The 17,307-nt window shown below is 40.1% G+C and overlaps 1 protein-coding gene across 2 annotated transcripts in view; it reads right to left on the reverse strand.

The window, feature by feature from the left end:
* The window catches only part of arhgap39 (Rho GTPase activating protein 39), an 84,557-nt gene that overhangs the window by 46,574 nt on the left and 20,676 nt on the right, over positions 1–17,307 (reverse strand). The window lies entirely within an intron of this gene.

The raw sequence follows: 17,307 nt of genomic DNA on the forward strand, positions 1-17,307 counted from the left end.
ATCATAAAGTAAACGTTGAGGTGGTGCAGACATGAGGTGATGAGCTGAAGCCAGATTATTCATCCACTTCATCATTAACATTAAAACCTTCAGCACTATTTGTGCTCACACGAGATAATTGTTCCAGAAGAACCTTCAATTGAAAAAGATATATAAAACAAATTACAGCAAATTACGTTCAGATTCCATTAAACAGTGCAGTTACAGAGCCGAGTCATTAATAGTTTTTAATATCTTCTAATGCTGTGTGTGTATCATTAAGGACGAGTGTGTGTAAAATCGCTGCAGTGAACGTGACTGTGCCATCAGACGCACAGAGTGCACAGAGCGCAACTGGAGATCATTTACAAAAAATAAAGACAAACTATTCACTTTCAAACTTCTATTTCCAAATAATATTCCAGGGTGGGGGTTAGGAGCCACTGATGTGTGAAGTAAATCGGTCCAATTGCTCTAAATATATAAATACTGTGGTGACACTTGTGCGTAATGCTGCGTGATGGATGCACTGGTACTGGTAGAGGACTGTGCGAATGCAAGGAGGAGGAGGAAACAAGTTTTCAGTGGTCACGTAGATTTTTGTCCCATGATGATGATTAACAGATTTTATAGAGCTGTGATCTTGGATCTTTGTGCTGAACTGAGTGCAGTGTTACACAGATCGACCAACGGGACTGAACCATCCCAGTACGAACACAACACAAGTTCTCCACCAATCTGTTTTATTAGCTGATAGGTATGTGTGTGATATGATTAACACTCATAATATTTACCAATATTTACCTTTCTATGTAGAGCCTCTTTTAAACATAAAAAAAATTATTCCGGCAAATTCTATAGATTAGGGACCTTTGAACTATAATTAGATTTATTTTTTATTTCAGGCACTGTTCATTCTATCGTACGCTATCTCATTCACTGTATTATCTGCAGCAGCAGCAAAGTATCAGTGACTTCACTGCTGTGGCCACCAAACAATCTGTCTTTCTTCACCTCCACCTCACTAACAAACACCTCGATGTCGGTGTCAGAGAGTTTCGCTTCTTCTTCTTCATTGATTGATGCCGTAACTCACCGTGGAAACCTATTGGTCAGCAGGATAATTTAATATTCATGAGGTGCTTTGCATTGACCATTTATTGTTTAATGTGGGCGTGTATACGGCGGGTTTTGAGGCATATCCACGTGGGAACGTTTCCAGGTGGCTGTGATTTATAAAGGGAACATTGCCTTCAGGTGTGCCCGTGAACGGTTTTAAAAATCTGAATTATTTTTTGCGTACGCCATTTTCAGCTTTTGTGCACGCATACTCTTTTAGTACTGTTACTCTACGTAACAACCACATGATTGGTTTGGCGCGGCGCTATTCTGATTATCATTGGCTGTTCGTGTTGTTTGTCAAAAGATGGATGGAATGAGTTCTATCGATGTTGTATCGACCATGTCTTATATTTCTATCGAGGAAAAGTTATATCGAGGTAATTATCTCTATCGTTTTATCACCCAGCCCTATATTATAATGATATTGTGGTGATATAAATTATATAAATATTGCCAGATTTGATAACATAATGATATTGTAATGTCAATATGATAATATTGTAATGATAATATGATAATATAAATATTATGCTTGCAATCTCACCCTACAGTACAAGGACCTGACGTTTTGAGGATATGTCAAAAATGAGGCTATATTTAAATGTAATATTATCAGCCTCTCAAAAGAGAATTGCTGTTTTTCTTTGTCATATATCATTAAAGCACCTTAAGCTCAGCAAAACATTTAGATGTTTGAAAGACTAGAGGATTATTTTAATTAATCAAATAAATAGCCTGCCGATTTACTAATTAAAAAAAGAATTGTTTCCTTTCTCCTTTTGTTCTCTCTGTGTTGCTGCAGTCTTTTTATTGTGCCACAACCAGTAGGTTTGTCTTTTTTGTCCTTGTCCTTCTCCCCTTCATCTTTCTGCTCTGCTAAGCAGCATTGAGCAGAGCAGGACTCTGTGATTCTAATCAAGATTAAATTGTGTAATCTGTGTGTGTGTGTGTGTGTGTGTGTGTGTGTGTGTGTGTGTGTGTGTGTGTGTGTGTGTGTGTGTGTGTGTGTGTGCGCGCGTCCGTCCGTCCGTGTGGGCTATGAGAGGATTCAGACAGTGAAGAAGAGAGAGAGAAAAAAAGCTATATATTTTACTCTTTTTTGCTGGTTTCACTGTTAAAGCTGGAAGAATCTGTATTTTATATAAGAACAAAGGCACAAATAGTGTAATGTATAATATTAAGTATGAACAAATATAAATCTGGAATACAAATACAGTTCAAAAACCAACTTGTTTGTGTTCGGCTTCTATTATTTCTAATTCTACCCTCAGAGGAGAAGCTGTGTCATTATCGATGATTATCGTTTTGACTTGGCACCTTTGGCTCAGGAGGTAGAGTGGGTTGTCCTAGGAAGAGGAATGAGGTTTCGACTCACTGTCCTCCATTCCGCGTGTCCTTGGGAAATGACTGAACCCCAAATTGTGATAGAGAAAGTGCTGCATATGAATGCACTGTACGAATGGGTGTGAATGGCATAACTGTACCATAAAGAGCTTTTAGTGATCATCAAGACTAGAAACGCACTATATAGAAATACAGACCATTTTTCTGGCCAATGAAATTATTAACTAAATGATCTGTCATCACCTTCTCAGCATCTTCAACCACACACAATGATAGTATATACAACATGCAACCACTATTTTAATGCACATTACACAGCACAATTTTTCATGCACGAAAAGGAGACAGTTGGTATTTTCAAATACCCAGGGACACTGTATTAGCTTATTAACTCCCAACTCTATTTGAGAAAATTAATTGGACTTAAAACTCCAACTACCCAGGAAACCTAAAATAAATGTGCTCCAACTTTTTGAAGTGAAGCATACATGGAAGGGAGAGTTTAAATGCCTACTAGGGAGACAGGGGTCAGATTTGTTTCTCTAGTGATTCTAATTCTCACAACTCAACTCTTCATGTTCCTTCCTGTTTTTCTTTTCTTTGTAATTATCAGAAAGTTAACAGAGTCTAACTGTAGAATATATATGTAATGTAAGTGGAGACTTACACCATGTTTTGTCTTAGTAACACCAATGTACACGGTTTGAGATTGTGTTGTTATAGCAACAATGTGTAAACAATAGTTTGACCAATCAGAGTCAGTGTTGCTCTCTCCATAGTTTACTCCTGAAGCTCCTCATCTAACCAATCTATAACCAAAGTGAACAGATTCGATTCTGTGTGGCCTCCATCTCTTTTTTTCTGTGTTACCATGCTACCCAAGCTATTAACTATTGTTACATACATAGCTTAACTGCAGCATTATTTTAGTCCAGTTGTTAAGAGTTTACAAATAATAGATGCTACTTCATGTTTTCTGAGCTGTTCTCCTTTGTCAAACTTTGTTAAATATTTCAATCAAATTCAAATTCAATGGCTTCTTGAAAAATGGTTCAGGGTTAAACTTAAGAAAAACTATAATTAATGAATCTTTGACAAAATTAGCAAAACAAGCACTGCCAACACACAGTAAAAGCCAACCACTGCACTAATACTTTCGTTAACTAGAAGGGTGCTCGGAGAGAGCACACCTCTGCAACAGTTACACTCTTGCCATGTGAAACAAATTTAAATAAAATTCTTGGAACTGTCCATTTATCCAGATCAGCTCCAAAATTGAATTGGTACTTCTTTGGTCCATGACCCAGTCCTCCACCGAACTATCAATAACATCTGTTCTGTAGTTGTTCTGTAGTTTTTGTAAGTTTTGTTTTTTCTGATTGTTCTGATACTGAGGGACAAATATAGTATCCAATGTGTGCGCAGGATATGTATTGCCTCTCCAATGATATTCATCTTTGATATTTCTAATATTACTGTGCTTATATGGAGGTTACTGTCAAAAAACATAATATGCCATTTCCTGATCAACATCAATCACTGTTCCTTTCACACAACAGGGGAGACACCTGTAATATTAAGATTAAATCTGTAAGCCCATAACACTGCACATCAGTTTGGACAGACATTATGGAACAAACAATTCTAGAACATACCCTCCACAAATCAGACCCAAAATCTGCTCAGGTATCCTCTAGTGAGGGGTCATTGTAACTTCTGGAGCCCTATAAGAGCAAGTTAACTGACAGCAGCTCTCTTGAGACTTAACACAGCTCTGGTTCTGACAGTTACACAGGAGAGGAGCTGGCTGTGATGTGGCTACTGCAGCATGGCTCTCACATGTCATGCCCTTAAAACACAACCAATCAATTTACAAGGCAGACGCCTGATTTAGCATCTGCTGCCCTTTCAGATTTCCCCTCTGTGTAAATGGTAAATGGTTTTGTATTTATATAGAGCTTATATAGAGCTTATGTAACACTCAAAGCTCTTTACAGTACAGTTTCACCCATTCACACACACATTCATACAGTGCATCTGCAGCACTTTGTTGTTCTATGAGGGGCAATTCGGGGTTCAGCATCTTGCCCAAGGACACTTCGGCATGTAGATGAGGAAGACTGGGGATCGAACTGCCGACCTTCAGGTTGGAGGACGACCGCTCTACCCCTCAGCCACAGCCGCCCCTGTGTCTCTCTGTCTTTGTACTGCATCATCTGTTTTTGTACTGCGTCATCTGTTTTTCTATTTCTTACACCTTCTCTCCATTCAGGAAGATCTCAGTCACATTTGCTGTTCAATGTTCCCTGGTCATCTTTTCAGCACACATGCACTCACACAAACACACAGCTCCTAATCTGTGGCTGCAGCAATTAATGGCCTCTGACCCTGGTGCCCTCGTCAGTGGAGCACTGATTCCCATTCATCCTGTGCCGAGTGGGTAATTCCAGTGGGTGTCTTCTAAGCAAAAGAAGTATCTCTGTCACTACCTCTTCTGTCACACTTTAATGTGTAAGAATAAAAACACTTGCCACAAAGGTCTGTGTGTGAAAACAAAGGACTATTTACTCCAACACCTCCTCCTCTCACTCAGATTGAGTTTAGCCTTACTTGTATTTGTATATTTGAGTTGTGTACACTTTAAACTGTTGATAGTTAATATGTTAAATTTCATCTTCCAATTTGCCTAAGCAATAAAAAAGCTGTTCCTATCCATGACCATCTAATTGTGCTCTTTTCAAACACAAAATGGATCAGTTCTGGCACTGTTAAGGTCCAGTGGTCAAGATGAAAAGTGTGTGCTTAAAATTTTTAGACAGGTCAATGGGGGTCAAGTGTTCAGTCAAGTTATGTTAGTAGGGCCATTGAGTTTAGCTTAACTATATAAATTGCTGTTAAAATTAATCAAAATTAATCAGAATTAAAAGCTCTGAGCGTTCTGGAATATAGGAGAATCATAGTTATTTTGCCAAGTAAGAAATGTTGCTTGAGTGACAGGGTTCATGCTATACCCCTCTAAAGTCCTGATAACTTTAACAATCACATTTATGAAGACATTGACTTTGCTTTCTAAAAAGAAAAAGAAATACACATCCTGCTCATGCATCCTATATGAACTGTTTTTTATGGCCTGACCAAACGCTGTCCGTGCCTCTCTCTACCTAACTGGGGAAGTATTGGTAGTCTTACTAGGCCTCCCTTTTTTTCTTGGGTCTTGATGCTCCCACCCATTCATTTAACAAACAGACAGACAGGACTTTGCCTCCGCATTACTTACTCCTTACAATATCAATCAAATTCTATTTGTACAGCCCATATTCACAAATCACAATTTGTCTTATAGAGCTTAACAAGGTGTGACATCCTCTGTTCTTCACCCTCAACAAGAGTAAGGAAAAACTAACACAAAAACCTATTAACAGGGGGAAAACATTCTGAAACTTCAGAGAGAGCCACATGTGAGGGATCCCTCTCCCAGGACGGACAGAAGTGTGATAGATGCATTGTGTAACTGAACACATCAGCAATAATAACTGTATTTACAACATTGAATAGAAGAAACTGTTTGTAACATAATGAAAAAGTGTGTCAATGTTCAAAGTATCTGTACATATGAAAATGTCTGATAGACATTTCATGCAATCCAGTTGTACAGCTTAGGGAAATGCTTCTGACCAAGGCTCCGGACTAACTTTAGCTCAATCACAGGGTTCGGTCTTTTCTCCTTTTATACAGCTTGGTATTAATTGTTCGAATTTACAAACCCAAGTTTAGAATTGATGTGGAGATAAAAAGATGACTCGAGTTTTAGCAGCAACCACAGTTACATTGTTAGTCATTGTGGTTGAAAGTAGAAGTCTGCCTGCAACCTACTCTGTCATCATCCGTTGCGTCTAAGTCGGGACCTCTGGTCGTATGTATGTTTTCATTATCTTACTGCAAAATCACCTCCTGTTCTGTTTGCAGCATCAGAGAGAAAATAATTATCAGGTTTTCAAAGTTATGACTAAATACACAAAAGTATGAACTAAGAGTAATGACGATGTGAATATAACCTCTAGGAGAGAAAAGTTAAGGCAAGGAAGATCCACTCTTTACAAAGAGTGTTTTAGTGTCAGCAGAAACACTTCTCTTAGAAAACTTTACAGTGGTGCCACTCTCTCCATTCCAACAGATGTTCTTGGATGAGGTGACAGACATGCAATGTTAACAATGTATCATCAGATTTACCCCAGAAAATTGTATCACTGATTACACTCATTATAGCATACTTACTTATATAAGGCAAATCTATTCAAGTTACAATTTATGACTCTATAATTATACTAAGCCTAATGTATTTATAGGAGAGATTTCCTTAAAAGGGAGTTAGTACCTTTTAGAAAAAGGTGTAACCTCTGCACCACCGAGTGAAACTATCCTGATTTGCATTTGTAAAGATCACTGTTTTGTCATTTACATGTGAAAGCCTCCTCTAGACCTAGGAGCAGGAGGGTCAACTTCCAAGCTTCTCAGGCTTGTAAAACCCCCCGAAACTGGAACCCCACATCAATTCCATTCATACAGCACCTGAAGGCTGATGTCCTGATCTGCTGCATCTCACAGGCGTCTGTTGTTCACTAAGGCAGCGTGTCTTCTGTGTGCCTGCTGCGGCGCTCCTTCATGGGTTTCGGTAAAACTACTGTATTTCTTTGAATAAAAGTATAGTCTATGTACTCTAACTAAATGCCAAGACTCTGTGATATGAATTGCGTGCATCTTCTGGTCCAATAATAACTCAAATATAGACATTGATGTAAGATTTGTTTTCATTTCCACTGTCCATTTTGCTGTGAACCGTATGCAGCATGCAGAGAAATAGGCTAGACTCCGACTCTCTCTCGAAGAGCAGTGCGGCTCACAGGCAGGAGACGCGCCTGAAAAGCACAGCTCACGCAGGCAGTGTTGCCAATCTAACCTGATAACATGGGCACCAAAATGAAAAGCAAGACGTTTTGCAATGCACATGCGCTACTCACAAAGCCATGATGCTCGGACGTTACAATTTAGTTTAGTTACAATTTCAGAAAGAAAGTTGCAACCAGCATTTCCACAGGCCAAGCAAACACCCCATTACAAACATGCATGTTTAGAACAGACACTGCACTGGTTAATTCTTAACTTATTACTTAGTTTTAGAGGAAAATCTCTTGTTTTGCTAAACTGGAATAATTTTGCTTGATTTGTGTTGAATTTTAATACTGTCCTGACTTAAACTAGGATGGAATGTTCACACAGTTTTGTCAAAAATTCTGTCTGCTAAATTTGTATTATTTAGCACAAAGTTGAGTGAATGAGAGTAACATTCATGGTGTTTTGACAAAGATTTAACCTGAAATAGCAACAAATGAACACTGATGCACAGCCTTTCGATACATTCAGACAGCCACCTTGACTTTTTGTGGCAATCACCCATTTTAAAGTGCTTCTGCACTGCCCCTCAGCATCAACAGATGAAACTGCACAGTGATCAAGACTCTGGGGCTCAGTCCCAGTTAGAGCATCTACTTACTGGAATCATATGGATACAGAGAGCAGATGAGATTGTTGCTGCAATGTGCGCCGCACTTACACACACGCACACACAGCACACAGCCAGACACTTTAAATACATCATCAGTATGCTTCTTGGGCCTGCAATGAGTCAAGTGGGGTAGGAGGCAACAGAGATGGAGAGGCAGGGACAGGAAGAGGACATGAATGATGAAGAGGAGCGCAGATGATAGGGAGAGGGGGTTACATGATTGAACAGAAAGAGGTTGGGGGAGATCTGGGGTGAGAGGGGATAAGAATGGAGATGGAGGGCATGGGGGTGGGAAGGCAACTGGTGTATACAGATGAATGAAGCAGGCAGCAGGAAGCAGGATAATAGGCAGGAGGGAAAATAAAAGACAATGGACGAAGGACATTGTTTGATCTCAGGCATGTGAGGTCAGTTTGCATATTGTGTAGATGTTATAAGAGCATTTGTTTCTGAGTGGGGTGGGGGTTATTTATTTTCTGCCAGATCTATTATTGTGTTATTCGTGTCTCTTAAACATTAAGACAAAAGGACAAATGTGACAAAACACTGCATTCGATCATTTAACACTGAAGCTCTGTCGCAATCTAAGCAGAAATAGATATAGTCTCATGAAGGAGTAAAGAAGGAGAAATTGAATGTCACTGGATGAGCTGCAACATAAACTCCTCAGTGATTTCCCTTAATTTCAGCTCAGACTTTTCTTGGGGAAACGATTTTTGTCAATATACATTGACTTTTTAAATAGTTTTTCATCCCCTATCTAAACTTATGAACTGATAACATGATCATGTTGTACTGATGGAGTTTGTGATGTGTAGTTTGTATCATACAACTATGGAGGGGGCAGTAATAAAGACCTGATTCTCCCTGCAGCTGAGGTTAGTTGGTCATAAATCTCAAATACTATCTATCTATTTCTGGCTTTGGGAACAAAAATATTTCTATACTACCATAGTAATGTGCATCCATGTTAATTCAGTGAAGTGTGGATATAAAGAGAAACATAAACAAGAAGAGCTTCTAGACCTGATCCAGACTCCACTGGTGTCATTGTTCCCTATAGGCACCAGTAGGAGTAGACTAATTGGTCTACTCTCTGGACTCTCTCTCATTCTTCTTTTTTAGGATTTATTTTAGGAACTACAGGCTTTCAGTGAGACAATAGAGACCCCTCCCCCTCCATCTGCTCCATCCGACCACCACACGACTGAAATTCCTGTCACTGTTGCCACCACTCTGCAAACAGAATCTTCTCAGTGAAATCCTTGTACACACAATACACCATATGCATGTTTTGAGGTATATGCATGTTTTGGGGTAAAAAAGTAATTTGCTCTAATAGATTTTTAATTTCGGTCCCAGTTTTATTAGCATTTGTGCCAGTATTCAATGCTTTGTCCATTTTGCACAAGAAAATGACAGAGATAGTCCAGTCCCCATTGTGCGGACATTCTCCACTGAAAACAGCTTTTGAGACAAGCTATGTGAAGATGGCTTTTGTCATTGCCATTCTTTTAACTACTTCTTTTTAACTAATTTCTTTCTTGTTCTATGGACCAAACAAATACATTATTTAAAAAACAATCAACAGATGAACTTCTAAATAAATTTAGTTGCAGCCCTTGAATAAATTGGGGAGTTTCTTTTTCCAGTAACATGGAGTGACACATGGTTGGCTCTGGCTCAGTGCTGCTCAACTATTGATGGAATCTGTTAGCACTACTGTGTTTGTTTCAAGCTGGTTTTAGACATTCAGACATTTACTGGACTCCGCAGATCCTCCGTATTTTCCCTGGAGGAGGTCCGCCTGACCTCCTAGCATAAAGTCCAATCCAGGAGAGGTCGATGTGTTATCACAGCAGGGGATCCCCCACTGGATTCACCGCGAGCGAGTGGGGAGGTTGATGACGCTTCTAACATGCGACAAGATGCAAAAATGTAAAAATAGTAATAATCTTCCGGTGAAAAAGCAGAACCTCCCACTGTGTTGTGCATATGTGAAAAGCAGACCATGGGTAAATTCTGTAGCCAATTCTCCAGATTTTAACCGGAGGTCAGGTCTGAAAACGGGTAGTAAGTCAGCACCATGACCATGCTGCTAACAGCGACACTAACATGGCACTGATTACAAGTTGGGTCCAATGTTTTCAATATTAAATAAAAAAATACTAGATTCTCTTTTGTTGTGAGATATTCCCATCGTAAACTGCTTCCCCTTTAACCAGTGTTGCAATGTGCATTGAAGAACACACAGCTGTCAAAGGACAACAGGCACATGAGTGCACATACCAAGCGCACATTTGCAATGCAGCCTCGCTCTACACCACCCCAGGGCTCTGGAGGTGTGATTCCCCATCTATAAGACCACCTGCTCCCTCACTCAACCAGCTGGTTGGCTGCAGGAAGCAGCAAAGCTGCAGCTTAACACACAGAACGCTGTCACACACTGTTTACTGACACTGAATATTTTCTGTGAAGGTTGTTTTACATTGTATGAGTTGTTCTGAGGGTTTTTCAGGTGTCTCATTGCATTATTCTCTTTAGTTAATATTTTTCATCATTTGGCATCAAGATACTGAGCGTTCTTCCACACAATACAAATGCAAGGAGAAAATTTATCATGAAGGCAACACAGTCCAACATGACAGAGAGTGAATGCGGCATAGAACTTGTTATTCCTGAACAGGAAAGAGACTCGACTCTGCAAATTAGCCTGCTGACATGTGAACGACAGATAACTGTAACTAGCTTTTCCATTCCAGTCCACCAGGCGGCGTACTGCCATCTATCCATTTGACTGTTGTGTTCCAAGTGATCCCTCCACTCCAGAGTCAATTTGTCCAGTTGTCCGAAGACAACATTTTCTCTGGTAATATACAGTATCATCAAGGTTTATAATTAGAAATGTCAAGGCTTTGCTTTAGGAGGCCTGCAGATTGGAGTCCCTACAGACAAGTGTGACAGGGCATCTGTGTTAGTCACACACACACACACACACACACACACACACACACACACACACACACACACACACACACACACACACACACACACACACACACACACACACACACACACACACACACACACACACACACACACACACACACACACACACACACACACACACACACACACACACAGGCCAGAGTGTGACATCTGCTATTAGACTGTAGCACACAGACAGTGAATTATGGGACCAGGAGGAGAAGGCCTGAATGTGGTGAACGGCACAGTAAAACAGGCATGATGTCAGGTCAGAGTACCTTCTCAACATAATGGTGCGACTACTGCTGCCACCACATCCGGCTGCTCCCTGTTCCCCCCACACGCACTAAGCAAACACACACATACACAAACAGACACACATGCCAACACACACATGCTAACACATACAAATTGATACAAACAGGCAAATAAAATCTATGGATCTTATGAAACATTGATGGCTGCTCTGTCCAATTTCAAGCTGCCTCATGTTAAATGCAAGGCCTGCATTTTCCACATACACACACACGCTCAGCCACTTATATTAATATTGACAATCAAGACTGATATCATAAGTAAGTTAGTGCTGACCTAACAGTGACCTATGTGACTGCTGGAGGTAGAATTATCAGCCATTATCTCCAACTGGTCCCAATGATCAAAATATTAGCCTAACCTCTGCTGGCTCCAAGTCTCTCTAATACTAACTCATTTCAAACACAAAAGGTCTCCACATGAGACCGGTTCATCCACATTTAGGACTTAAATTAGATGTGTGTAAACTATAAACTGTATTTTGGAGCACATCTGTTGAGGTAGCTCATCAGAGCACCTCCAGGGAGAGTTGATTGGCAGAGCTGAGGTTAGATGGCCAATCAACTCACCCTGGATTTAGAAGGCAGCAGCAGAGCTGCCATAGGAGAGAGACAGAGAGGTGGCAGAGGTCAAAGACAGGAGAAAGAGACTGAAGAGAGCTGAGATGCCACGAGGACACTTTAAGTTGAGTTTCATTTGAATTTATGTTGCTTGAGTGGTAAGAAAATAAAAAATGTTACGCTTGAACTTTTTTCTATATCAATGAATCATTTTGCTTGTAAATGTATCCTTGTTTCTCTTTGAACAACTATTACTAGATCTAATCAATGATTTTTCTTTGTCCCTCTGCTCTATGTACTAAATGTTTTAAGTGAGGTGCACATGTGCAGCTTGGGAAAAAGTAAGTGTGAAACCCGAACATATTTTCTTGCTCTTGTCTGTGTCTTGGCCTTGTAAATACTTGTGAGACATACATTCATGTTTGCTTATATATTGTATTATGTAGAAATAAAATGTTCCCTTGTTTGTATTGGCTCACTAGATGCGGAGCATTTTAACTGATGTTATTTAAACTGCTGCTGTTCCAGCAGCTTGTTGTCAGAAAATACATCATCGTAGAAAGTTTGGAACATTAATATGTGCTGTTCGCCTTTCACAGCCACGTGTGACACTGAGGCCGGCAGCTGTCCTCTCAACTGCAGCAAGGCAGGAGGCTGACACTGGCAGCTTGGAGACATCTTGAATCTGTCTGTGTGGCATGCTAGCACATGGCCGCTTGTCTGCCTGCTCAAAAGTCAAGTGAACTCTTCTCTCTCCTTACCCTCATCATATTATCCTGCTAAGTATTCCCTGTGGCTGCCAGCTGTGAAATCCAATGAATTAAAACAAGCGCAGTGGGTTTAGTCCCCCAGAGGACGGACACAGTGTGAAAGTCTCTGGGGTTGCTAATGCTGTGAGGCTGTGATTACTTCAGGTCACACATGACAACATCATTATGTGGCCCAACACTAATGTCTTCCTTATAGGGGACACAGAAAAGACACAGTAAGAGTCGACTGGAAACACTCCCAACACACAACATACAAAGTCACTCACAAACACTCAATACAACTCATTCAGGAAGAACACAGACAGTAACACACTGATGGGATCAGGCCCCAACAACCTCCCTGAGGAGATCCATCTGGTAAGCTCCTTATTGTCATTTAATTCCCTTTTCCAAGACTTGGGGGATGAAATCACCCTAATCTTTTAACATTTTTAAAGCAAACTACAGTATATAATGCTAAATAACTCATAGTAAAACGTTACTGTTTGAAATGTGTTAAGTGAATCATTATACAATTTTTTGAAGAAATCACTTCAAAAGGTAAAAAGACACTAAGGACCAACAAAAAGTAAGCTTTCACAGCAGAAAATAAAATAATGGAAATTTCTGATTTCTTACTGCTTTACTGTGTTTTTTAAGAATTAGGGTTGAAAGTCTTTACCAGTCTCACAATTCAATCAGACCCAAAATCTTGATGTAATGATTCTGTATTTAGAACAATTCCAAACCCTCACCCTGTCCACTGTGTGCCAAACAACCAACTTTTGTCCTTTAGCCACAAGACTGAAAATTAAAGCATGACTTTAAACGTATAACTTTGTAGTTATAAACTACACTGTTTTTATGTAGGTAAATGTTTGACTAAACAGAAAATGTTTAGTCATTTGTTCAGTTACCTGCATTCACTTAAAAGGCATTTGTGTTGTTATTTACTTCAAAATAAAATTTGAAAAAGTTGGTCTCATTCTTGTTTTTCAATGACACTCTTAAACAGCTACTGGTGGAGATTTTACCTGCTCAGACTTTTTTCCTGCACCATGGATGTAGCTTTAGTTTCTGCCTCTCCCAGTGAAATCTAAGCTAAGCATGTCGTGCACCTGAAGTGCTGCTATTTTGTCTCATTTCATCAGCTTTCACCACCCCCACCCACACGCTTATATAGTGCTGTGTGTGTGTTCCTGCACTGGTGGTGGAGTCTCTGAGGAGTGTCCATGATCTGGTAGGGTGCTGTAGACCTCAACACCCACATACTAAAAATAGCTGCAGCAGCAACAGAAGGAGCAGTAGTGTGTTCGAACACAGGAGACAGACGGCATCCCGACAGTAGCTCTGGCAAACCAATTTCAGCCAATAGCGTTACAAGGTGTGCAAGCTTTATGCGTAAATTCTGCAGTTTCTTGACCAATCCTCCTAACCACTGATATCTATGAGCTTAATTCACCGCATGTTTCAGATAAGTACTATTATAATTTAAGTGCTAAGTAATACTATTTAAATGTTTTAACTTTCTACACACACTACATACAGTATGTATAGTGGATTCAGTTAATATTAAGCATTTCACATCTGTGAATAGTTAGTGTTCAATGTAAAAGTAAACCTCTGAAACTGACTGTAGATGACTACTGTGACAAAAAGGATAATTTAAATGCGCAATATCATTAATGACATGATGGTTGAGTTTCCGATGTTAAATTATGTATGATACCATAAAAAGCTCAAATGATTTGTTGATAACTTGATAATTGATAACTTACTAACAGACAACAGAGGAGGCATGTGCCATTTCCTTTTTGTTTGGATCTGGAAAAAGATCCAGAAATGTTATCATTTTGGGGTATTGTTCAGCATTTTTTGTCAGTTTCTCAGGAAATCATGCTTGGACGTTGATGTAAAAAAATCAGTGTCTCTCTGTGTGTGTGTGTGTGTGTGTGTGTGTGTGTGTGTGTGTGTGTGTGTGTGTGTGTGTGTGTGTGTGTGTGTGTGTGTGTGTGTGTGTGTGTGTGTGTGTGTGTGTGTGTGTGATGCAGTGGTTTATGCTGGAGGCTCTGGAACACAAAAGCACAGGGAGATGGTCTCCTAGCAACCATGGCCTTCGCAATTCCATGACCCTTGGGTGCTGCACATGTGTGGTGTGTCTGAGAGTGGAATTTCTGCTATAAACAGTATATACTCTGACTGTCAGTCACACACACAGACATTAGTGCGTGGATGGACGTGAAATGCGTCTTAATGCTGCACCATTATTGTCACATTGTGTAAATACAGGCTCTTAGCTAAAGCTGCAGTCTAAACAAGGAGTGATTGAAGCAATGCTTTAGTTTAGTTCACTGATCAGGAAACAACAATGAGAATACTTAACAGCACCAAGTAACTGAGTACTTAACCTAAAGCAACTAGAGGTTAAGACCCAAAACCACAAGGGATTCTGGGTATGAAGATATGGATGTCAAGCCTGATAGTCAGTGGTTCCTCAGGCCTGGAAAATGTAGCTGTCAAACACGAGGTGTGTCTGGTGGTGTATCTGTGAGCTAGCATATCAGCAGCTGTAGAATCAGAATACTACAGTTCTGCAGAAATACTTTATCAGCCCAACCAATGGGTTTCTCTGGTGAATCATGGCATCATGAGATGAGAAAAAGAAGCACAACTATCTGACGCTGACATCGAGGTGTTTGTTAGCGAGGTGGAGGTGAAGAAACACAGATTGTTTAGTGGCCACAGCAGTGATGTCACTAATAAAACAAAATGCACTGAGTGACAGAGTGTTGCGGATGCTGTTAATGCAGCGAGTGAGAGTGAATACAGCAAAGAGGAAAGTGTCTGACATTAAAAAGTGGTCAGATTTAAAGGTGGGGGGAAAAAAGAATTGCCTCTTATTGTCAGAATGTGATGGGACATGTTTTATCGCCTGTGCGTAATTTAATCATTCAAAACTGCAGGATTATTAAATTCAGAGACAGCTGCAATATCCCCAATCTATACATTTTAACAGAATTATTTTATTCCCAAAAGAGGCTTTAAGCGAAAAAAAAGGTTCAAATTTTACACTGTTATTCGTATCAAACACATACCTGTCGGCAAATAAACCCAGAGGGGTAAGAAGAACTTGTGTTTATGGTTCGGGTTCCCTCTGTCTTTCTGTGTAATACTGGACTCAGTTCAGCACAAAGATCCAAGATCACAGCTCTATAGATATCAGCTGATAATTCAGTTATCAACATGGGCCAGGAAACCGTAGTGGTCGCTGACCACTCATTTCCTAATAATCCTTCTGTACGCGTAATCCTCTATCAGTGCCAGTGCATCCATCACGCAGCATCACACACAACTGTCACCACAGTATTTATGTTTATAGCAATCGGAGCAATTACTTCACACATCAGTGGGATCCATACCTCCACTCTGGGATCATTTGGAATTTAAAGTTTAAAGGTGAACACAGTTCATTTATATTTTTTGTTAATGATCTCCAGTCCGCTCTATGTGCGCTCTATGCGCCAGACAGCACAGTCATGTTCTCTGTTTATGTTGCTGATTTGTAAATCTGAGTGCGTGGGACTATGGGACTATTGATTAGTGATTGATAATTTGTAATTAACATTCTAAGACTAAACAATCTATAAATCAAAAAGGTAAATAATATACATTTAGAAAAATTATTAATATATTGGAAAGTAAATATTGTCCAGGAGTCAATGACAATCCTAATCACACTTTCCTCCCTTGAGTGTTAGGGTGGAGGCCCACGTCATGGGACCATTCCCTGCTGCCATGCTCTGCAATTAAGTCGCACACTGTATACCCACACCCACAACATGAGAGACATGGGGCCTGGGGAGGAACAATATAATGCACAGAGGTTGAGGACTTCATATAAAAGTTGGGGTGTGTTTACAAAATCAAAGCGTCCCACTCCAGCTTTCTGTCTCGCTCTGCTACCTTCACCCTTATCATTACCCCAGTAACCCTAACCCTTCAACCCCCAGCAGCAAAAATGGCTAACAGAGAATGTTTTATTTCCACAAGCTGACAGCATCATATATGTGTGTGTGTGTGTGTGTGTGTGTGTGTGTGTGTGTGTGTGTGTGTGTGTGTGTGTGTGTGTGTGTGTGTGTGTGTGTGTGTGTGTGTGTGTGTGTGTGTGTGTGTGTGTGTGTGTGTGTGTGTGTGTGTGTGTGTGTGTGTGTGTGTGAGATCCCTGCCTAATTTTGATTAGTTCTTCAACAGTTGCATGGCTAATTAAAAGTGTCTCCTGCTTGTTAGCCCCACACTCCCATCCACCCTCTACAGAGAAAATCTCTGAGGCTCCACTTCCTCCATAAATCCTACCAGACCACAAGCTTTGGTGATGCATGTTTAATCCATCATGCCTACAACAAAATGAATGGCTATATTTATTCATAATTGAAATAAAATTCATATTTTTAATCAGAGTTTTCTACTATTCATTTTGTTTGAATGTAGGGCTGCAAATGGAAATGGAAATCAGCACCACTGCACTGAGGTGCATGACTCCGCAGGTCAACAAGTGACTCTGCTCCTCTGATGTTTTCTAATCACTCACACGTAGAACTGTTCTGTATAAAAACCTGCAGAATTCATATTCTGCAGGTATATTTATACAGCCGGCACTAGTCTCATTATCATTGGCTGTTCGTGTTGT

The sequence above is a fragment of the Hippoglossus hippoglossus genome, chromosome 4 (assembly GCF_009819705.1).
Source record: "Hippoglossus hippoglossus isolate fHipHip1 chromosome 4, fHipHip1.pri, whole genome shotgun sequence".
Taxonomy (NCBI): Eukaryota; Metazoa; Chordata; class Actinopteri; order Pleuronectiformes; family Pleuronectidae; genus Hippoglossus; species Hippoglossus hippoglossus.